This window comes from Pinus tabuliformis, chromosome 3_2 (genome assembly GCF_031772625.1).
Source record: "Pinus tabuliformis cultivar Carrire ecotype Pingquan chromosome 3_2, CPIR1, whole genome shotgun sequence".
Classification (NCBI taxonomy): domain Eukaryota; kingdom Viridiplantae; phylum Streptophyta; class Pinopsida; order Pinales; family Pinaceae; genus Pinus; species Pinus tabuliformis.
The window spans coordinates 58491129-58510569 of NC_142302.1; the positions used below are offsets into that span (position 1 = coordinate 58491129).

At 42.9% G+C, this 19441-nt stretch overlaps 1 pseudogene; it reads right to left on the reverse strand.

Annotated features, from left to right (window-relative positions):
• Positions 1 to 14354: 14354 nt before the first annotated feature.
• Positions 14355 to 15403, reverse strand: LOC149179804 (calcineurin B-like protein 2 pseudogene; annotated as a pseudogene).
• Positions 15404 to 19441: the final 4038 nt, after the last annotated feature.

Sequence of the window (19441 nt, forward strand, 5' to 3'; positions counted from 1 at the left end):
AAGAGAGGAAGGAAAACAGATCTGCAGAGAACCATCGAGATTGGGAAGCTCCTGCTAGACTCTGGAAGGTATGCGAAATTGACAAAGTACTACAAACCCACTGCAAATAGTGAACTATGAAGCTGGTCTCATGGAATTTAAGAGGGCTCAATAGCCCAGGGAAACTAAGAATGTTGAAAAACATGATTAAAATGGAGAAGCCACAAATATGCTTCCTCCAGGAAACCAAATGTAATAGTACTACTTTAGGTAGCATCCTCACAAAGGCTTGGCCAGGTTGCCGCTCAGTTGCAGTAGACGCATCTGGAGCATCAGGGGGGTTAGCTATTGCATGGAATACTCAAGCAATAGACCTCTCAGATTTCCACGCCTCCCACCATCTGATACAGGCAGCCTTCCACATTTTGGGCACGAATGTTCATGGCAATCTCTCAAATGTGTACTTCCCACAGGACACAGGGAGCAAAATAGCACTTCTAGACACCATAGAGGCACTGAACAACGACAGAAGGCACCCACTCTGGATAATCGGGGGAGACTTTAACATGATCACCAAGCTAGAAGAAAAGAAAGGGGGGAGAAACAGGCTGGAACAAGAAACCACCCACTTCAAGAATTTCATCCAAAACGCCTCCCTCATAGATGTGCCTTTCTGCAATGGAACGTTCACATGGAACAACCGCAGAGCTGGAAAACACCAAATCGCTTCCAAACTAGATCGCATCCTTATCTCAGATAATGCGATTCACCTGGGAGGAGACTTTACAGCAGCAATACTTCAGCATACTGGCTCGGACCACTGGCCGATTGCTCTTCAATGGCAACGACCTGGTGATCAAACGCGAAGACCCTTCCGCTTCGAAGGATTCTGGCTCACGCACCCTGAGTTCAAAGACTTCGTAAAAACCACATGGACCTCCTTCACCCCTCCAGAAGGGTCCAAGATGTACCAATTCCAACAGAAGCTCCGGTACCTTAAAGGCCACTTAAAGCGATGGAACAGAGAAACTTTTGGAGATATCTTCAAAGCTCAGCAAGATCTCAATCGGGAATTAACGGACCTCCATCAGAAGATAATCACAGAGGGACACACTGAAGGGACCCTGGAACAGGAACGACGCATCCATAGTCAGCTTCAGGACAGGCAGAAGCAGGAGGAAGTTTACTGGAAACAAAAGTCCCGAATAAGATGGTTGAAGGAAGGAGAGCGCAACACCAAATTCTTCCACAGAACCACCATTCAAAGAAGAATGCACAATAACATCCCGTTTATCCAGAAGCAAGGAGGAGAGAAAATAGAAAAGCATGAGGAAATAGAGGAAGAATTACGCAATCACTTCAATCAGATCCTTCAAGAGCCCGAGGGAGACAGAAGGATAGCAATAGAAAAAATTACCAACAATGTGCCTAGAATCATCAAGGAAGAACACAATGAGCTTCTCCTCCGCCCAATAACGCCTCAGGAGGTGGATGAAGCGATGTTCCAGCTCAAAGAAGGAAAGGCACCTGGGCCAGACGGATTTACCCCCACGTTCTTTCATACCTTCTGGGAGCTGATTAAACAAGAGGTTTGGCAAATTGTGGAAGAATCGAGAGCCCTCCACTGGATGCTGCCTTCTCTCAACACAACTTTTATAGCCCTAATCCCTAAGGAGAAGGAAGCTATTACGCCTGACAAATATAGGCCGATTGCACTTTGTAATGTGATATACAAGGTCGTTTCTAAAGTAGTGGCTAATCGGCTGAAGCCTTTGCTACCGCTGCTCATATCTCAGGAACAATCAGGCTATGTGGAGGGCAGACAAATCATGGACGGCATTCTCCTCACGCATGAGATCATACACTCCCTCAAACAGTCAAAGCAGGCAGGTATGCTACTTAAACTAGATCTTTCTAAAGCTTTCGATAAACTCAGCTGGATCTTCATACAGCAAATGTTAAAAGCTTTTGGTTTCAGTTCCATGTGGATCCGCTGGGTCATGAGTCTGATAAACTCCACTCAGTTCTCCATCCTGGTGAATGGCATCCCTTCAAAGCCCTTCAAACCATCAAGAGGAATCAGGCAAGGGGATCCCCTATCTCCTTTCCTATTCGTTCTCATGGCAGAAGGGCTAGGACGTCACATCAAACAAGCTCTTCAATCTCATCAGCTCAAGGGTCTTTCAGTTCATAACTCCCCTGCCACTTCCCATCAGCAATTCGTTGATGATACCATGCTTTTTGGTTACCCTTCAGCCCAGGAAGCCACTTGCCTCAAATCCTTGCTCAATGACTTTGCTGAAGCCTCAGGCACGGATGTAAATTGTGCCAAATCGCAAATTTTCTTTTTTCATACGCCTCCCCCTGTCAAATCAGCCATCACTCGCATCCTCGGATTCCCTACCGCCTCCCTTCCCTCAAAATACCTTGGCGCCCCTCTCACGGCCTCAGCTCTAAAGCATTCCGCTTGGCGCACCCTCATAGAGAAAATGGAATCTCGTCTCAACCTCTGGACTCACAGATCTCTCAACCTAGCCAGTAGGGTTGTGCTCATTAAATCTGTCCTTCAGGCAATGCCGCTGTACCTATTCTCAATCCTTGCAGCACCCAAATGGGTCCTAAAGAGAATTAGGCAGCTTCAACGCAGCTTTCTCTGGGGAGGGACGGCAACTAATCGGAAATGGGCTTTGGTCAAATGGCCAACAGTATGCCAGCCAAAGGAGAAAGGAGGTATTGGGCTGAGGGACCCGGAGCATAGTAATGCCATCATGAGTGCCAAAATTTGGTGGCACTGGATCACTAATCCGGAAAAGCCTTGGGCAAGAATCTGGACAGCTAAATATGCCAACAACAGACCCCAGGAGGAGCTCATCCGGTTCATCCCCTTGGAAAAAGGCTCGCTCATATGGAACGCGGCCAAACAACACTACCACTTAATACAGCAACACAGCTTTTGGGAGGTTAGGAATGGCCAAACAACAAGATTTTGGACAGATGCATGGAATCAGATGCCAAAGCTCATCCACACCCTCCAATTACCTCTGGATCATGTCAGGCAGGAGCAGCAGCAAGAAAAGATCCATTACTACTGGGGGCAAGAGATGGAACATGGATTCAGGAAATGGAAACAAGGAAATCACTGGGCTATCACCACAAACTTGCAGGATACAGGGGATTTGGAGAAGGAGCTGGATAAAAGAAGAATCCGATATGACGAAGGCGCCGACATCTTGAGATGGGGATACCGACCAAAAGGCGACTTCACCACTTCAGAAGCTTACAAGATAATCTGTAACAATAATATCCACTCTGATCCTATATGGAGCAAAATATGGGGTTTTGGCTCATGGCCCAAAATCTCCTACTTCCTGTGGCTAGTCAGTCACAAAAGAATCCTTACCTGGGATAAATTAAGAAGAAGGAATTTCCATGGACCATCGTTATGCCCCAATTGTTGCCAAAATGAGGAAACGCTTCAACACCTTTTGGATTCCTGCCCTCTAGCTAATCAACTATGGGAAAAAGCGGGCTTCAGGTGTCAAAAAAGATGCAGAACAAAAAACGACATTACTGACTCCCTAAGGCACTGGCCGCAGAACCCTTATAAGAGTGAACTCCTCAATTGCTTGTGGAACCTTCTCCCTGGTCTCATATCCTGGAGTATTTGGAAAGAAAGGAACAAGCGGATATTCAAAAATCAGAGCTCAAGGATCGAAGAGGTTTGGACCAAACTATGTGGGAACCTGAATGAGACGCTGATCCTCCACTCCTGGACAACGGAAGATCTTCCTTCTCTTGATAATGAAAAAGGTATACTAAGCAACTGGCAATTGAACATTCCTCAATCCCAACACAGGAACAGCACCTCCACAAGCAGCGGTTCAATCAAAGACACCTGGAGCGCCCCACCTAGATATTCTTACAAGCTCAACTTTGATGGAGCCTCCAAAGGTAACCCGGGAAAAGCAGGCTTTGGAGGCATCCTCAGGAATCATGAAGGTACACCCTTGAAGATATTCTTGGGATCCTTGGGCTGGGATACCAATAACTCAGCGGAAATTGAAGGATTGTGGCAAGGACTCCTCTTAGCCGGAAACCTCAATCTGCAGCCCTTGATCGTGGAAGGAGATTCCCAGATTCTTATAAACATGGCCAAGAGATTGCAGAATGGTTCTCAAGCGAAAAAAATCTCAAACAGTTGGAGACTGGCGGCCCGTTTAGAAGCAATTGAACATGCCCTTCGCAGCAACAGGGCAATCTCTTTTTCTCATACAAAAAGAGAAGGCAACAAGGTCGCCGACCTTCTCGCCAACATAGGGGCAGATAATGATCATATTCTCCTTACAGGAGCCCTAACCATTATCACAGACAATGCTCAAGCTCAGGAATTGGATAAGCTGATCCAAAATGACAATGCCCACCCGGATGCGGGTGCCACGCAGGAGAAGGACGGCGCGCCACCTGGTAAGCATGGGCGGCCTCAAGCTTGAACGGGTCATTAACTGCCCTCCGCCGCCCTGGATGGCAAGCGTGAGAGCAAAGGAGCGAGAGGACGGCAATTCATTGCCGAGGCTGTGCTCCATTAACTGTTGCAGAGGGGAGTTATGGCTTACCAGGATCGAGGCAAGCCAGAGCAGCATAAGTATGTCAAGAATTGGGAATGTTATGCATCGGATCAGGTTCGAATTGTGGAATTGGGTTTCTGGGCGTCAGGTCTCAGAGCACAAGCTCAAGAACTCCCTCTGGCAATTGGAGGTGGATACAGGGCATCAAGAGTGGGTGAAGGTGGTCTCACACCCTCATCGGACTTCAAGGAAAACATGGTGCCGCCGAGACAGAGGCTCATTAGCCGTCGAGGCACGGGACGAGGCGGAACTTCACGCCCCCCGGTTGCCAATCCATCTTCAAATTGCTGCCGTTGTCTGTGCCACCGGGTGGCTGAAGCAAACCCCATTCAGTCGCAGCAATTCATGGACGCCAGGACGCCGGATTCGAGCGCTGCCCCGCTACCTGCGTTTGGTACAGCGGTATTCTCCTTCAGCAGCGCCCAGGGAAATTCTAACATTCAAGCTCACGTCTCAGTCCTATTCTTGGAGGAACCGAAAGAGGAGGTTGGGGAGCAACCCAATGCCCAAATTCATCTTGCTGAAAGCTCCAGAGCAGCTGAGGAAAAGGCAGAGGCACAACCTGAGCCAGGGGTCGCTCCACCATCATCTCAACCAGCGCCCGCTTCAGGCAAGGCCAAGTATGATTGGGGACCTCCCCCGGAAGGCGAGTACTGGATTTATCCGGAAGACTCGGATGAATAGACGCCGGCTCAACCAAGCTCCTGCCCTCAGACAATGCTCAGGTTTTTTTGTGAATTGTTACTCTTATCACAAGTGCTCAATGTATGTCGTGAATGTCTATGTTTGGCTTGATAATTACGTAGTTCTGTGCATGACCATGCCCTCGCGAGGGATTTTGATGAAAAACTTCCTTTTCTCTCTCTTGCCCCTGCGTGGGATAGATAATTTTGCTTTTTCTGGTCTCCAAAGCTCTACAGCCCCTGCGTGGGTTACCAGTCTCAGTCACGGTGCCCTTGCATGGGTATTTGGTCTCAATGGTGTTGCCCCTGCGTGGGTGTTCAGTAACGATGAGGATGCCCCTGCGCGGGTAGTTTTTTGTGAATACCATCAATCCAGAGTGCCACCCCTGGCCTCCGGCGACATGTACTCCTGGCTGTAATTGTTCTCTCCTGTTAATGTAAATAATAGAAATAGCATAGTTTTAACGATAAAAAAAAAATGGACCATTTTGATAAGTAAAATTTGCTTATATATAAATTAACCCTATAAATAATAATGATGAGCTTCTCATGGAGGAACTTATTAGAATTGGAATAAATCTCAAATCCCTAGGAAATCAGTGGGCAAAGAACCACTTGGCACAAATCTAATTTTTAAAATTTATTAAAAATAATGGACCATTTTTCTAAATAAAATTTTCTTCTATATAAATGAATATTATAAATAATAATGAGGAACTTATCATAAAGCAACTTATTAGAATTCCAAAAATTTCAAATCCCTAAGCAATTGATGGGGAGGGTAACACACTACTTGTAACGCCCTCGCGACTTGGGCAAGTGCGCGACGGGAAAAACACCTTCACACGACGGTTAGACAACAAAGCGACCCGGGCAGGGCGACCCGTGGGCGACCCGTGCACGACGGGCGGGCGACCCGTGGGCGACCCGGGCGGGCAACCCATGCACGGTGAGACGGTGGACATACACAGCGAGCCGAGCTGCGAGTGCGGTCACCCGAGCTGGCGAATAGGCACGGCAAGTCAAGGTTCGGTGCGAGCTGCGGACAAGGCGAGCTGGTGCGGTGGACAAGGCGGAAAGGGGAGCTGGTGCGGTGAACAGATGGGCGACCCGTACACGACGGGCGGGCGACCCGTGGGCGACCCGCACCCGATGGGCAGATGACCCGAGCGACAGACAACGCGGATGGACACCGCGGTTGTGTGGAGCGCGGGTATGACAGCAACGGGCGCGATTCAACAAAGGCGGGCGCGGTTCAACGACAGCGAGGGCTCCTAACATGTTTTAGGGGGTCGGCTTGAGAGCTTGACACCCCTCCATCGAATGGATAGCCAGCGTATATATTGGCAGCGTAGAGGCTTCATTTCATCATCAAGCACTTCGCTCTCTCTCTACATTCGATCTAGAGGTAAAGAGGACGCAGCAAGAAGTGCACATCTCTCATGCGCATAAGAGAAGTGCGCAGTTTTACCAAGGGACTGTTTGTGGGATGACGGTACACGGTAAAAGGCAGTTTGGTGCGGAATCGAATTGGAGGAGTTCTGGTGGCTCGGGTGAGCACGCTCCTACCAAGAGAGGTTGGCATTGAATTGTAAAAAGGCTGTCTATGCCTATATTGTAAAAGATTCTAAGTGTTGGCCGAGGACTTTGCCCGGCACACTTGTATGTATTATTGAAGAATTTCATAATATATTGATATCGGGCGAACTCATTCGGGAGTTGCCCCTCCCTTTACACTTGTATGCAATTGTTATTATTCTTGGTTAATTTGCATATCGGTTAATGAATGTGTATGGGCTTCGTTGAGTGTAAAGATTAATGCTTTTACTTGGTTGAGAAAAATAAACTAAGTATGTTTATGTGAAAGGCGTAGTCCATGTGCACAAGTATTGTTAAAAAGAAAGTGTACGGTGGTGCCGCACCTCGCCGAACACGGTTGGAAGACTACCGTAGACCTGGGGGTGTGACAGGTGGTATCAGAGCAAGGTTGCTCGTGGAGACTTGGATAAGGTTATTAAAGGTGAATCTTCTTGATCTAAAGCAGGTGATTGGATAAATATGGAAAAAGCCGATAAAGCAGTGATGGTGGATGATGGCCATAGCGCAGTTAAGGCTCTCCGGTATGAGGTATTGGAACACATGAGTCGGTTGAACTGGGTTGCGATGCAAGCTGAGAATATGAAGATTCGGGAAAGCTGTTCAGAACTAAGGAGGGAACTTGAAGAACTCAGAAGCCAATGCAAAAGTACGACAAGTGTTGAGCTCAATGAGTTTGATGAGGAGATCCAACAAGGTAGACTTGGTCTTCAAGAGCTCTTTGATGAAAGAGCCCGATTGAGGAAAGAAAGTGCTAAAGTGGACGTCGAAATCAAGCAAATTGAGGAAGAAATAAGGAGGAAACTTCTTGGTAAAAAGGTGGTTGTGATTGATCAGGAAGATCTCGACTACGTTGATAAGTTGGAGACTCACTACCGTGAACATCCAGAGGATATCCGAAAGTTTAGCTCCATGGACTTGGTTGATGGACATGTTAGCGCTTGGAATTCACCTAGGCTGAGATAGACAAACTCTCAAGGCTACATCAAACCATTTCACCTCGTAGCTAGCCCTACGGGGTATGAGAAGGCTCTCTCGGGTCAGATTCGGTAGATCTTTCAATATGATAAGCTGACCAATTAGGAATAAAGATTTCAGGCTAGTAAATTTATCTAAGGGGGTTTTTAATTAAATGACGGGGATTTTCCGGGCTGAATGGGCAAGATCACAGTTTGAAACAGAAAAATATAATGAACAACGCAGGTTATTGACTGAGGCAAGGTAGGCATGAAATTTAGCATCAAATCTGGATTTCAATGGGATGGCAAGACTGGTGAGGAGCTAAGGAGGGCAGACAATAACTCTGAATCCTCCTTAAACAGTAGAAAACATTGAACGCGAACAAACTTATAGGAGGAGCATATAATACTATGAATTCCTACCTAATCACTTCATTTGTTCAGCTTGAAATGGTCATGAAATGAAATGAAACATAACTGTTTACATATGAGACAAAGGGAAAACTTATGCTAAATTAACATACCACATGAATCTCAGCAAATAGAGCTGTGAAATTCCATTAAATATCTCTGCCAATGACTGTACAATGAAGCTCTGCTACGCTATAGCAGCTCTCAGCACTCAGAAAAAACTTCCCCTACACTCTCTCTGACTCTCTCTTCAAAATGAATTTTTTTTAATACAATCAATAAAAAATGCTGCCCAAAACAGGGGCGCTGTTTTAACTACAATTACAAAAATTAGAAAAGGTTGTTTCATCTATGCTAAAATAAAACATCGTATTCCTAAAAATCCTCTGATGGCTGACATATGGAGCGCTGATCCTTTTGAATGAAGTCTGGAAATAGGCATCGAATCCTGTTCCCTGCCACTTTGCAACTGCTCCCCAAATGTCCGGAAATGCTTTGGCCATTTTAACGCAATTAGGAGAAGATTTTGGAAATCTGGAATAAATCCACCGCATATATCGGATGGAAATCGACCCCCCCTACAATCTTGCTTATCCAATAATAATGGGCATATCTGTTTGAAGATGCCAATGAGCCGCTGATGATATTGCTTTCTCATGAGACTTCGTATACAGGGTAAGGTCACGAAGTAAATCCTCAGTCATCAATAATGGCATTCGTAGACAGATTTCCCTTACAATATTTAATCCAATAGCAATCATCTCGATACGAGCTCGATGATTCACCAACTGCTTTAGCGATGTTTCAACTGCATCAGGTGGCACCATATCATGATAGGCCTGGAATGCTGCTTCCTAAGGCCGAACATATTTCCCAATCAAGATTTTCTGAATTTACACACTGTTGTTCTTTTTTTTTATGCTACGCATAACAAGCTGCAGTTTGGCTTTTTGTTTTTCTTCTTACGCACAATCTCATATATCAAAATTTTCATGGAAGGACCCTGTTTCATATTTAATCTCGAAATGTTGCCAACAACATCAGCATTCACAAGAGCCATAGCAGCGCCAAACTTGTCAATGACTAGTAACACAAACTTGCAGGCATCCAAGAATGGCTTCGTCTGTATATCACCATCGGCAGACTTCACGTGAGGTATGGCCTCCAAACAAGGAGTAAAAGTAGTCTTCTCCTTATTTGTCTCACAGAGGGACAAAATGTCAAGAACAAACTTCGTTTTCACTCCATCATTTGGTTCTTGCTCAATGCTCCTCTCTCAGTGCTACTTTGTAGAGCAAAACCCAGTACTTTAGAGATTCCCTCGTCCCGCACCGCATCATTCGATCTGAACCTGTAAAATATAATAAAAGGAGCACCCGATATACATTCCTTTGATAGTCTATCCGCTTCTTGATTAAAATCCCTGTATACATGCATGAAATGCATAGCCACAAAAGTCTGTTTTAAGAGCTCAATCCGGTCCATCCAATTGACCAGATTGGAAAGCGCGAAGTTGTAGTTTCCAGAGATCCCTACAAAGATTTTGGAAACCTATCAACTCTAAAGTAAACATTTTTAAGTACAGTGTAAATACATACATCGTCACTCTACTCATGAATTTGTTTATATGATTGAATGCAAATTATCTCTTCATGCTGCCGATACTTTTGAAGCAAACACCTCGATAATATTTTCAGCAACCATAATAACTTGACCACTGCTCTTCATCACTGTAACCATCGTAAGAAACCAGGTTCTGAAAATTCCTTGCATTTTGAATTGCCTCAGATAGGGACAATGTGGATTAAATCATCAATTGATGATCAATATAGGAAAATCTGTTTTCTGGAAGATGGATTCTCCTGCGATATATAGAGACTTAGTTGACTACTTCATCCACTTCAGAGTAGAAAACAAAACTCGGAAATGCCGTTGTTAAGTTCTTCAAATAGGGTAGAGTCATATTCTTTAACAAAGAAGGGTTTCGAAAAACAAGCTCTCTCCATTCTTCTCTATCAATCCTATCAACATGACGATAATCTGCATCTGAAAATGTCTTATCCAATATAGCTTCAAGAATGCCATCTGTCAATTTCATGTCTGACTCACTCAGGAGGGCTACTATCATCTGCTTTACTTCTTCACGCTCAATGCAACCCGTTTGCCTCAAGTCATAAAGCCTAAAGGCAAAATCAATCTTGTCTTCGAGGGGTGCAGATGGATGGAAAATGCTAAGAGAGCGAACAAACTCCCCAAATTTCAATCACTCCATTGTGCTTCAAATCAAATAGATCAAAAATTCTATCTGAAAAAAGGTTCTCCTTGGATGTGCTCCTGAACAAAGCTAGCTGGAATGCTTCCTTGTGTATCACACCATCGTTAGTGACAGAGCTACTTAATTTCTTAAATAGCTCATACAAGGCCTCAACTTCATTTACGGAAAAGATTGTTTCAGAAGCCAGCAAAGCCGGATCTTCACATATGCATAACGGCATTCCACATTTGCATTCAACTGTCTGAGAAATACTCAAGTTTCCTCCCACATAAGAGCTTTTTTTTTCTGATTTTGATAGTGAAATGACTTCATTCAAATCAACTCTGGATAATTTATCAATGGATGCATCAATGCCATCAGAAACTGTTGCATCATCGTCATCTGAGGCCATTTTATCAATGCCATAGGAGTTGGTTTGTGTATTTGCTGAAGATGACTGTGTAAAATTGTTGAAGCAGTCATGGCATACTCTAACAGCAGAATGTATTCCAAACTGTGGCAACGGAATTTGCTTTGATGAACAAGGGTGCTTCAGCTGATTCATTGCAAGCTCATCTTGTAGAACACATCTGTCAACTGTTATCTTAGCATCAAAAGCTTGTATGAAAGCGGCATTAGATAATGTGTTTCCAGTGAGACTTCTCCAAAAGCTTTTTGCCTCTGATTGCTGATGATGTTTCAAATTGTGCTTGTAGGGATAGGAGCGTTGAAGTTTGCTGCCTTTGAAGAGCTGGAGAACAAATTACATAATTTAAATCAATACATTAATGATTTCTTCTTCAAAACAGGGTTTTGAAGAAGAATCAATCTCTGATATGAGACGGAGTCTAACATTGGCTCCACTTGGGATGGCAGCTGCAGCTTCCTGGAGGTGCCAAGAACCGCAGAACTTTGGGAGAGCAGACAGTGCCTCCATCCATTGGGCAATGGAGTCATCATCAACACAACTCTTGACTTATTTTCAAACTGAAACTGAACTCAAACAACCTTCAAGCAGACTAAAACAAGATGCTGCCCTTATGGCTGCTTATTTATTTACAAATCCTACTCTAATCTGTTGTACAAATAATAGATCAGGTAATGCTAAAATGCCATATTAACCATTCAAGTAAACATGATAATGAAGCCGCTTGAGAATGCTGCCGCCAGGACACAGATGCGGATGCTGGCAGCCCTTCATGCACGTGATGACCCTGGTCACGGAAAATACAGCCTGATCTGTCAATCAACCTGAAAAATGTGTCCATGTATGCCGCAATAGGATCACGGACACCGGACTTTGTTGGCTGCCCCAACTCTGCAACACATGCTTCCAGCTGCACATTGTCAATGTATACCTCTATAGGCAAGTCTGTTATTGCTTGTTGTGAAGGAAGGATTTCCAAGAACTTTTTAGGGTCTTGGAAATCATAAGCCTGGATCTGCTCATCTAAATCTTGAATCTCTTTCTCGATTCTTTCAACAAGTAACTCACAGACGCTAGGATGATAATTCGGAGATTTCAAACATTGAAGGAAAAAACTTAAAACTTCTTCATTAATTTCAATATCCACTAAGAATTCTCTAAATTCGTTTAGAGCTTCACACAGTGCAGGGTTTGCCACATACCCTACCATTGCATGAGTGAATCAACAGGCACTGGAACGTCTGGATCGAATTGGAGTCGCCAGGTGAATGATTTAGCCTGCATATGTATCTGACTGCTGTCCACCATCAACATCAGATCTGAATTTGATACATGTCCTGGGGTAAAATGCAATCGAAGTGGTCGTATTCACAAGCTCACGGAGATTGACTGAAGCAATGTTTATCTACTAACGCTGATGTAAAACAAGAGCGTTTTCGAAGGCTTCTGGCGTAACTTCAGGCTCCGTCTAAGACTTATGAAACAAACACATCAATCAACAAACAATTTTGTTCTCCCCAGTATGGTCGCCACTATGTTAGCGCTTGGAATTCACCTAGGCTGAGATAGACAAACTCTCAAGGCTACATCAAACCATTTCACCTCGTAGCTAGCCCTACGGGGTATGAGAAGGCTCTCTCGGGTCAGATTCGGTAGATCTTTCAATATGATAAGCTGACCAATTAGGAATAAAGATTTCAGGCTAGTAAATTTATCTAAGGGGGTTTTTAATTAAATGATGGGGATTTTCCGGGCTGAATGGGCAAGATCACAGTTTGAAACAGAAAAATATAATGAACAACGCAGGTTATTGACTGAGGCAAGGTAGGCATGAAATTTAGCATCAAATCTGGATTTCAATGGGATGGCAAGACTGGTGAGGAGCTAAGGAGGGCAGACAATAACTCTGAATCCTCCTTAAACAGTAGAAAACATTGAACGCGAACAAACTTATAGGAGGAGCATATAATACTATGAATTCCTACCTAATCACTTCATTTGTTCAGCTTGAAATGGTCATGAAATGAAATGAAACATAACTGTTTACATATGAGACAAAGGGAAAACTTATGCTAAATTAACATACCACATGAATCTCAGCAAATAGAGCTGTGAAATTCCATTAAATATCTCTGCCAATGACTGTACAATGAAGCTCTGCTACGCTACAGCAGCTCTCAGCACTCAGAAAAAACTTCCCCTACACTCTCTCTGACTCTCTCTTCAAAATGAATTTTTTTTAATACAATCAATAAAAAATGCTGCCCAAAACAGGGGCGCTGTTTTAACTACAATTACAAAAATTAGAAAAGGTTGTTTCATCTATGCTAAAATAAAACATCGTATTCCTAAAAATCCTCTGATGGCTGACATATGGAGCGCTGATCCTTTTGAATGAAGTCTGGAAATAGGCATCGAATCCTGTTCCCTGCCACTTTGCAACTGCTCCCCAAATGTCCGGAAATGCTTTGGCCATTTTACCGCAATTAGGAGAAGATTTTGGAAATCTGGAATAAATCCACCGCATATATCGGATGGAAATCGACCCCCCCTACAATCTTGCTTATCCAATAATAATGGGCATATCTGTTTGAAGATGCCAATGAGCCGCTGATGATATTGCTTTCTCATGAGACTTCGTATACAGGGTAAGGTCACGAAGTAAATCCTCAGTCATCAATAATGGCATTCGTAGACAGATTTCCCTTACAATATTTAAACCAATAGCAATCATCTCGATACGAGCTCGATGATTCACCAACTGCTTTAGTGATGTTTCAACTGCATCAGGTGGCACCATATCATGACAGGCCTGGAATGCTGCTTCCTAAGGCCGAACATATTTCCCAATCAAGATTTTCTGAATTTACACACTGTTGTTCTTTTTTTTTATGCTACGCATAACAAGCTGCAGTTTGGCTTTTTTTTTTTTCTTCTTACGCACAATCTCATATATCAAAATTTTCATGGAAGGACCCTGTTTCATATTTAATCTCGAAATGTTGCCAACAACATCAGCCTTCACAAGAGCCATAGCAGCACCAAACTTGTCAATGACTAGTAACACAAACTTGCAGGCATCCAAGAATGGCTTCGTCTGTATATCACCATCGGCAGACTTCACGTGAGGTATGGCCTCCAAACAAGGAGTAAAAGTAGTCCTCTCCTTATTTGTCTCACAGAGGGACAAAATGTCAAGAACAAACTTCGTTTTCACTCCATCATTTGGTTCTTGCTCAATGCTCCTCTCTCAGTGCTACTTTGTAGAGCAAAACCCAGTACTTTAGAGATTCCCTCGTCCCGCACCGCATCATTCGATCTGAACCTGTAAAATATAATAAAAGGAGCACCCAATATACATTCCTTTGATAGTCTATCCGCCTCTTGATTAAAATCCCTGTATACATGCATGAAATGCATAGCCACAAAAGTCTGTTTTAAGAGCTCAATCCGGTCCATCCAATTGACCAGATTGGAAAGCGCGAAGTTGTAGTTTCCAGAGATCCCTACAAAGATTTTGGAAACCTATCAACTCTAAAGTAAACATTTTTAAGTACAGTGTAAATACATACATCGTCACTCTACTCATGAATTTGTTTATATGATTGAATGCAAATTATCTCTTCATGCTGCCGATACTTTTGAAGCAAACACCTCGATAATATTTTCAGCAACCATAATAACTTGACCACTGCTCTTCATCACTGTAACCATCGTAAGAAACCAGGTTCTGAAAATTCCTTGCATTTTGAATTGCCTCAGATAGGGACAATGTGGATTAAATCATCAATTGATGATCAATATAGGAAAATCTGTTTTCTGGAAGATGGATTCTCCTGCGATATATAGAGACTTAGTTGACTACTTCATCCACTTCAGAGTAGAAAACAAAACGCGGAAATGCCGTTGTTAAGTTCTTCAAATAGGGTAGAGTCATATTCTTTAACAAAGAAGGGTTTCGAAAAACAAGCTCTCTCCATTCTTCTCTATCAATCCTATCAACATGACGATAATCTGCATCTGAAAATGTCTTATCCAATATAGCTTCAAGAATGCCATCTGTCAATTTCATGTCTGACTCACTCAGGAGGGCTACTATCATCTGCTTTACTTCTTCACGCTCAATGCAGCCCGTTTGCCTCAAGTCATAAAGCCTAAAGGCAAAATCAATCTTGTCTTCGAGGGGTGCAGATGGATGGAAAATGCTAAGAGAGCGAACAAACTCCCCAAATTTCAATCACTCCATTGTGCTTCAAATCAAATAGATCAAAAATTCTATCTGAAAAAAGGTTCTCCTTGGATGTGCTCCTGAACAAAGCTAGCTGGAATGCTTCCTTGTGTATCACACCATCGTTAGTGACAGAGCTACTTAATTTCTTAAATAGCTCATACAAGGCCTCAACTTCATTTACGGAAAAGATTGTTTCAGAAGCCAGCAAAGCCGGATCTTCACATATGCATAACGGCATTCCACATTTGCATTCAACTGTCTGAGAAATACTCAAGTTTCCTCCCACATAAGAGCTTTTTTTTTTCTGATTTTGATAGTGAAATGACTTCATTCAAATCAACTCTGGATAATTTATCAATGGATGCATCAATGCCATCAGAAACTGTTGCATCATCGTCATCTGAGGCCATTTTATCAATGCCATAGGAGTTGGTTTGTGTATTTGCTGAAGATGACTGTGTAAAATTGTTGAAGCAGTCATGGCATACTCTAACAGCAGAATGTATTCCAAACTGTGGCAACGGAATTTGCTTTGATGAACAAGGGTGCTTCAGCCGATTCATTGCAAGCTCATCTTGTAGAACACATCTGTCAACTGTTATCTTAGCATCAAAAGCTTGTATGAAAGCGGCATTAGATAATGTGTTTCCAGTGAGACTTCTCCAAAAGCTTTTTGCCTCTGATTGCTGATGATGTTTCAAATTGTGCTTGTAGGGATAGGAACATTGAAGTTTGCTGCCTTTGAAGAGCTGGAGAACAAATTACATAATTTAAATCAATACATTAATGATTTCTTCTTCAAAACAGGGTTTTGAAGAAGAATCAATCTCTGATATGAGACGGAGTCTAACATTGGCTCCACTTGGGATGGCAGCTGCAGCTTCCTGGAGGTGCCAAGAACCGCAGAACTTTGGGAGAGCAGACAGTGCCTCCATCCATTGGGCAATGGAGTCATCATCAACACAACTCTTGACTTATTTTCAAACTGAAACTGAACTCAAACAACCTTCAAGCAGACTAAAACAAGATGCTGCCCTTATGGCTGCTTATTTATTTACAAATCCTACTCTAATCTGTTGTACAAATAATAGATCAGGTAATGCTAAAATGCCATATTAACCATTCAAGTAAACCTGATAATGAAGCCGCTTGAGAATGCTGCCACCAGGACACAGATGCGGATGCTGGCAGCCCTTCATGCACGTGGTGACCCTGGTCACGGAAAAGACAGCCTGATCTGTCAATCAACCTGAAAAATGTGTCCATGTATGCCGCAATAGGATCACGGACACCGGACTCTGTTGGCTGCCCCAACTCTGCAACACATGCTTCCAGCTGCACATTGTCAATGTATACCTCTATAGGCAAGTCTGTTATTGCTTGTTGTGAAGGAAGGATTTCCAAGAACTTTTTAGGGTCTTGGAAATCATAAGCCTGGATCTGCTCATCTAAATCTTGAATCTCTTTCTCGATTCTTTCAACAAGTAACTCACAGACGCTAGGATGATAATTCGGAGATTTCAAACATTGAAGGAAAAAACTTAAAACTTCTTCATTAATTTCAATATCCACTAAGAATTCTCTAAATTCGTTTAGAGCTTCACACAGTGCAGGGTTTGCCACATACCCTACCATTGCATGAGTGAATCAACAGGCACTGGAATGTCTGGATCGAATTGGAGTCGCCAGGTGAATGATTCAGCCTGCATATGTATCTGACTGCTGTCCACCATCAACATCAGATCTGAATTTGATACATGTCCTGGGGTAAAATGCAATCGAAGTGGTCGTATTCACAAGCTCACGGAGATTGACTGAAGCAGCGTTTATCTACTAACGCTGATGTAAAACAAGAGCGTTTTCGAAGGCTTCTGGCGTAACTTCAGGCTCCGTCTAAGACTTATGAAACAAACACATCAATCAACAAACAATTTTGTTCTCCCCAGTATGGTCGCCACTATGTTAGCGCTTGGAATTCACCTAGGCTGAGATAGACAAACTCTCAAGGCTACATCAAACCATTTCACCTCGTAGCTAGCCCTACGAGGTATGAGAAGGCTCTCTCGGGTCAGATTCGGTAGATCTTTCAATATGATAAGCTGACCAATTAGGAATAAAGATTTCAGGCTAGTAAATTGATCTAAGGGGGTTTTTAATTAAATGACGGGGATTTTCCGGGCTGAATGGGCAAGATCACAGTTTGAAACAGAAAAATATAATGAACAACACAGGTTATTGACTGAGGCAAGGTAGGCATGAAATTTAGCATCAAATCTGGATTTCAATGGGATGGCAAGACTGGTGAGGAGCTAAGGAGGGCAGACAATAACTCTGAATCCTCCTTAAACAGTAGAAAACATTGAACGCGAACAAACTTATAGGAGGAGCATATAATACTATGAATTCCTACCTAATCACTTCATTTGTTCAGCTTGAAATGGTCATGAAATGAAATGAAACATAACAGTTTACATATGAGACAAAGGAAAACTTATGCTAAATTAACATACCACATGAATCTCAGCAAACAGAGCTGTGAAATTCCATTAAATATCTCTGCCAATGACTGTACAATGAAGCTCTGCTACGCTACAGCAGCTCTCAGCACTCAGAAAAAACTTCCCCTACACTCTCTCTGACTCTCTCTTCAAAATGAATTTTTTTTAATACAATCAATAAAAAATGCTGCCCAAAACAGGGGCGCTGTTTTAACTACAATTACAAAAATTAGAAAAGGTTGTTTCATCTATGCTAAAATAAAACATCGTATTCCTAAAAATCCTCTGATGGCTGACATATGGAGCGCTGATCCTTTTGAATGAAGTCTGGAAATAGGCATCGAATCCTGTTCCCTGCCACTTTGCAACTGCTCCCCAAATGTCCGGAAATGCCTTGGCCATTTTACCGCAATTAGGAGAAGATTTTGGAAATCTGGAATAAATCCACCGCATATATCGGATGGAAATGGACCCCCCCTACAATTTTGCTTATCCAATAATAATGGGCATATCTGTTTGAAGATGCCAATGAGCCGCTGATGATATTGCTTTCTCATGAGACTTCGTATACAGGGTAAGGTCACGAAGTAAATCCTCAGTCATCAATAATGGCATTCGTAGACAGATTTCCCTTACAATATTTAAACCAACAACAATCATCTCGATACAAGCTCGATGATTCACCAACTGCTTTAGTGATGTTTCGACTGCATCAGGTGGCACCATATCATGACAGGCCTGGAATGCTGCTTCCTAAGGCCGAACATATTTCCCAATCAAGATTTTCTGAATTTACACACTGTTGTTCTTTTTTTTTATGCTACGCATAACAAGCTGCAGTTTGGCTTTTTGTTTTTCTTCTTACGCACAATCTCATATATCAAACTTTTCATGGAAGGACCCTGTTTCATATTTAATCTCGAAATGTTGCCAACAACATCAGCCTTCACAAGAGCCATAGCAGCGCCAAACTTGTCAATGACTAGTAACACAAACTTGCAGGCATCCAAGAATGGCTTCGTCTGTATATCACCATCGGCAGACTTCACGTGAGGTATGGCCTCCAAACAAGGAGTAAAAGTAGTCTTCTCCTTATTTGTCTGACAGAGGGACAAAATGTCAAGAACAAACTTCGTTTTCACTCCATCATTTGGTTCTTGCTCAATGCTCCTCTCTCAGTGCTACTTTGTAGAGCAAAACCCAGTACTTCAGAGATTCCCTCGTCCCGCACCGCATCATTCAATCTGAACCTGTAAAATATAATAAAAGGAGCACCCGATATACATTCCTTTGATAGTCTATCCTCCTCTTGATTAAAATCCCTGTATACATGCATGAAATGCATAGCCACAAAAGTCTGTTTTAAGAGCTCAATCCGGTCCATCCAATTGACCAGATTGGAAAGCGCGAAGTTGTAGTTTCCAGAGATCCCTACAAAGATTTTGGAAACCTATCAACTCTAAAGTAAACATTTTTAAGTACAGTGTAAATACATACATCGTCACTCTACTCATGAATTTGTTTATATGATTGAATGCAAATTATCTCTTCATGCTGCCGATACTTTTGAAGCAAACACCTCGATAATATTTTCAGCAACCATAATAACTTGACCACTGCTCTTCATCACTGTAACCATCGTAAGAAACCAGGTTATGAAAATTCCTTGCATTTTGAATTGCCCCAGATAGGGACAATGTGGATTAAATCATCAATTGATGATCAATATAGGAAAATTTGTTTTCTGGAAGATGGATTCTCCTGCGATATATAGAGAC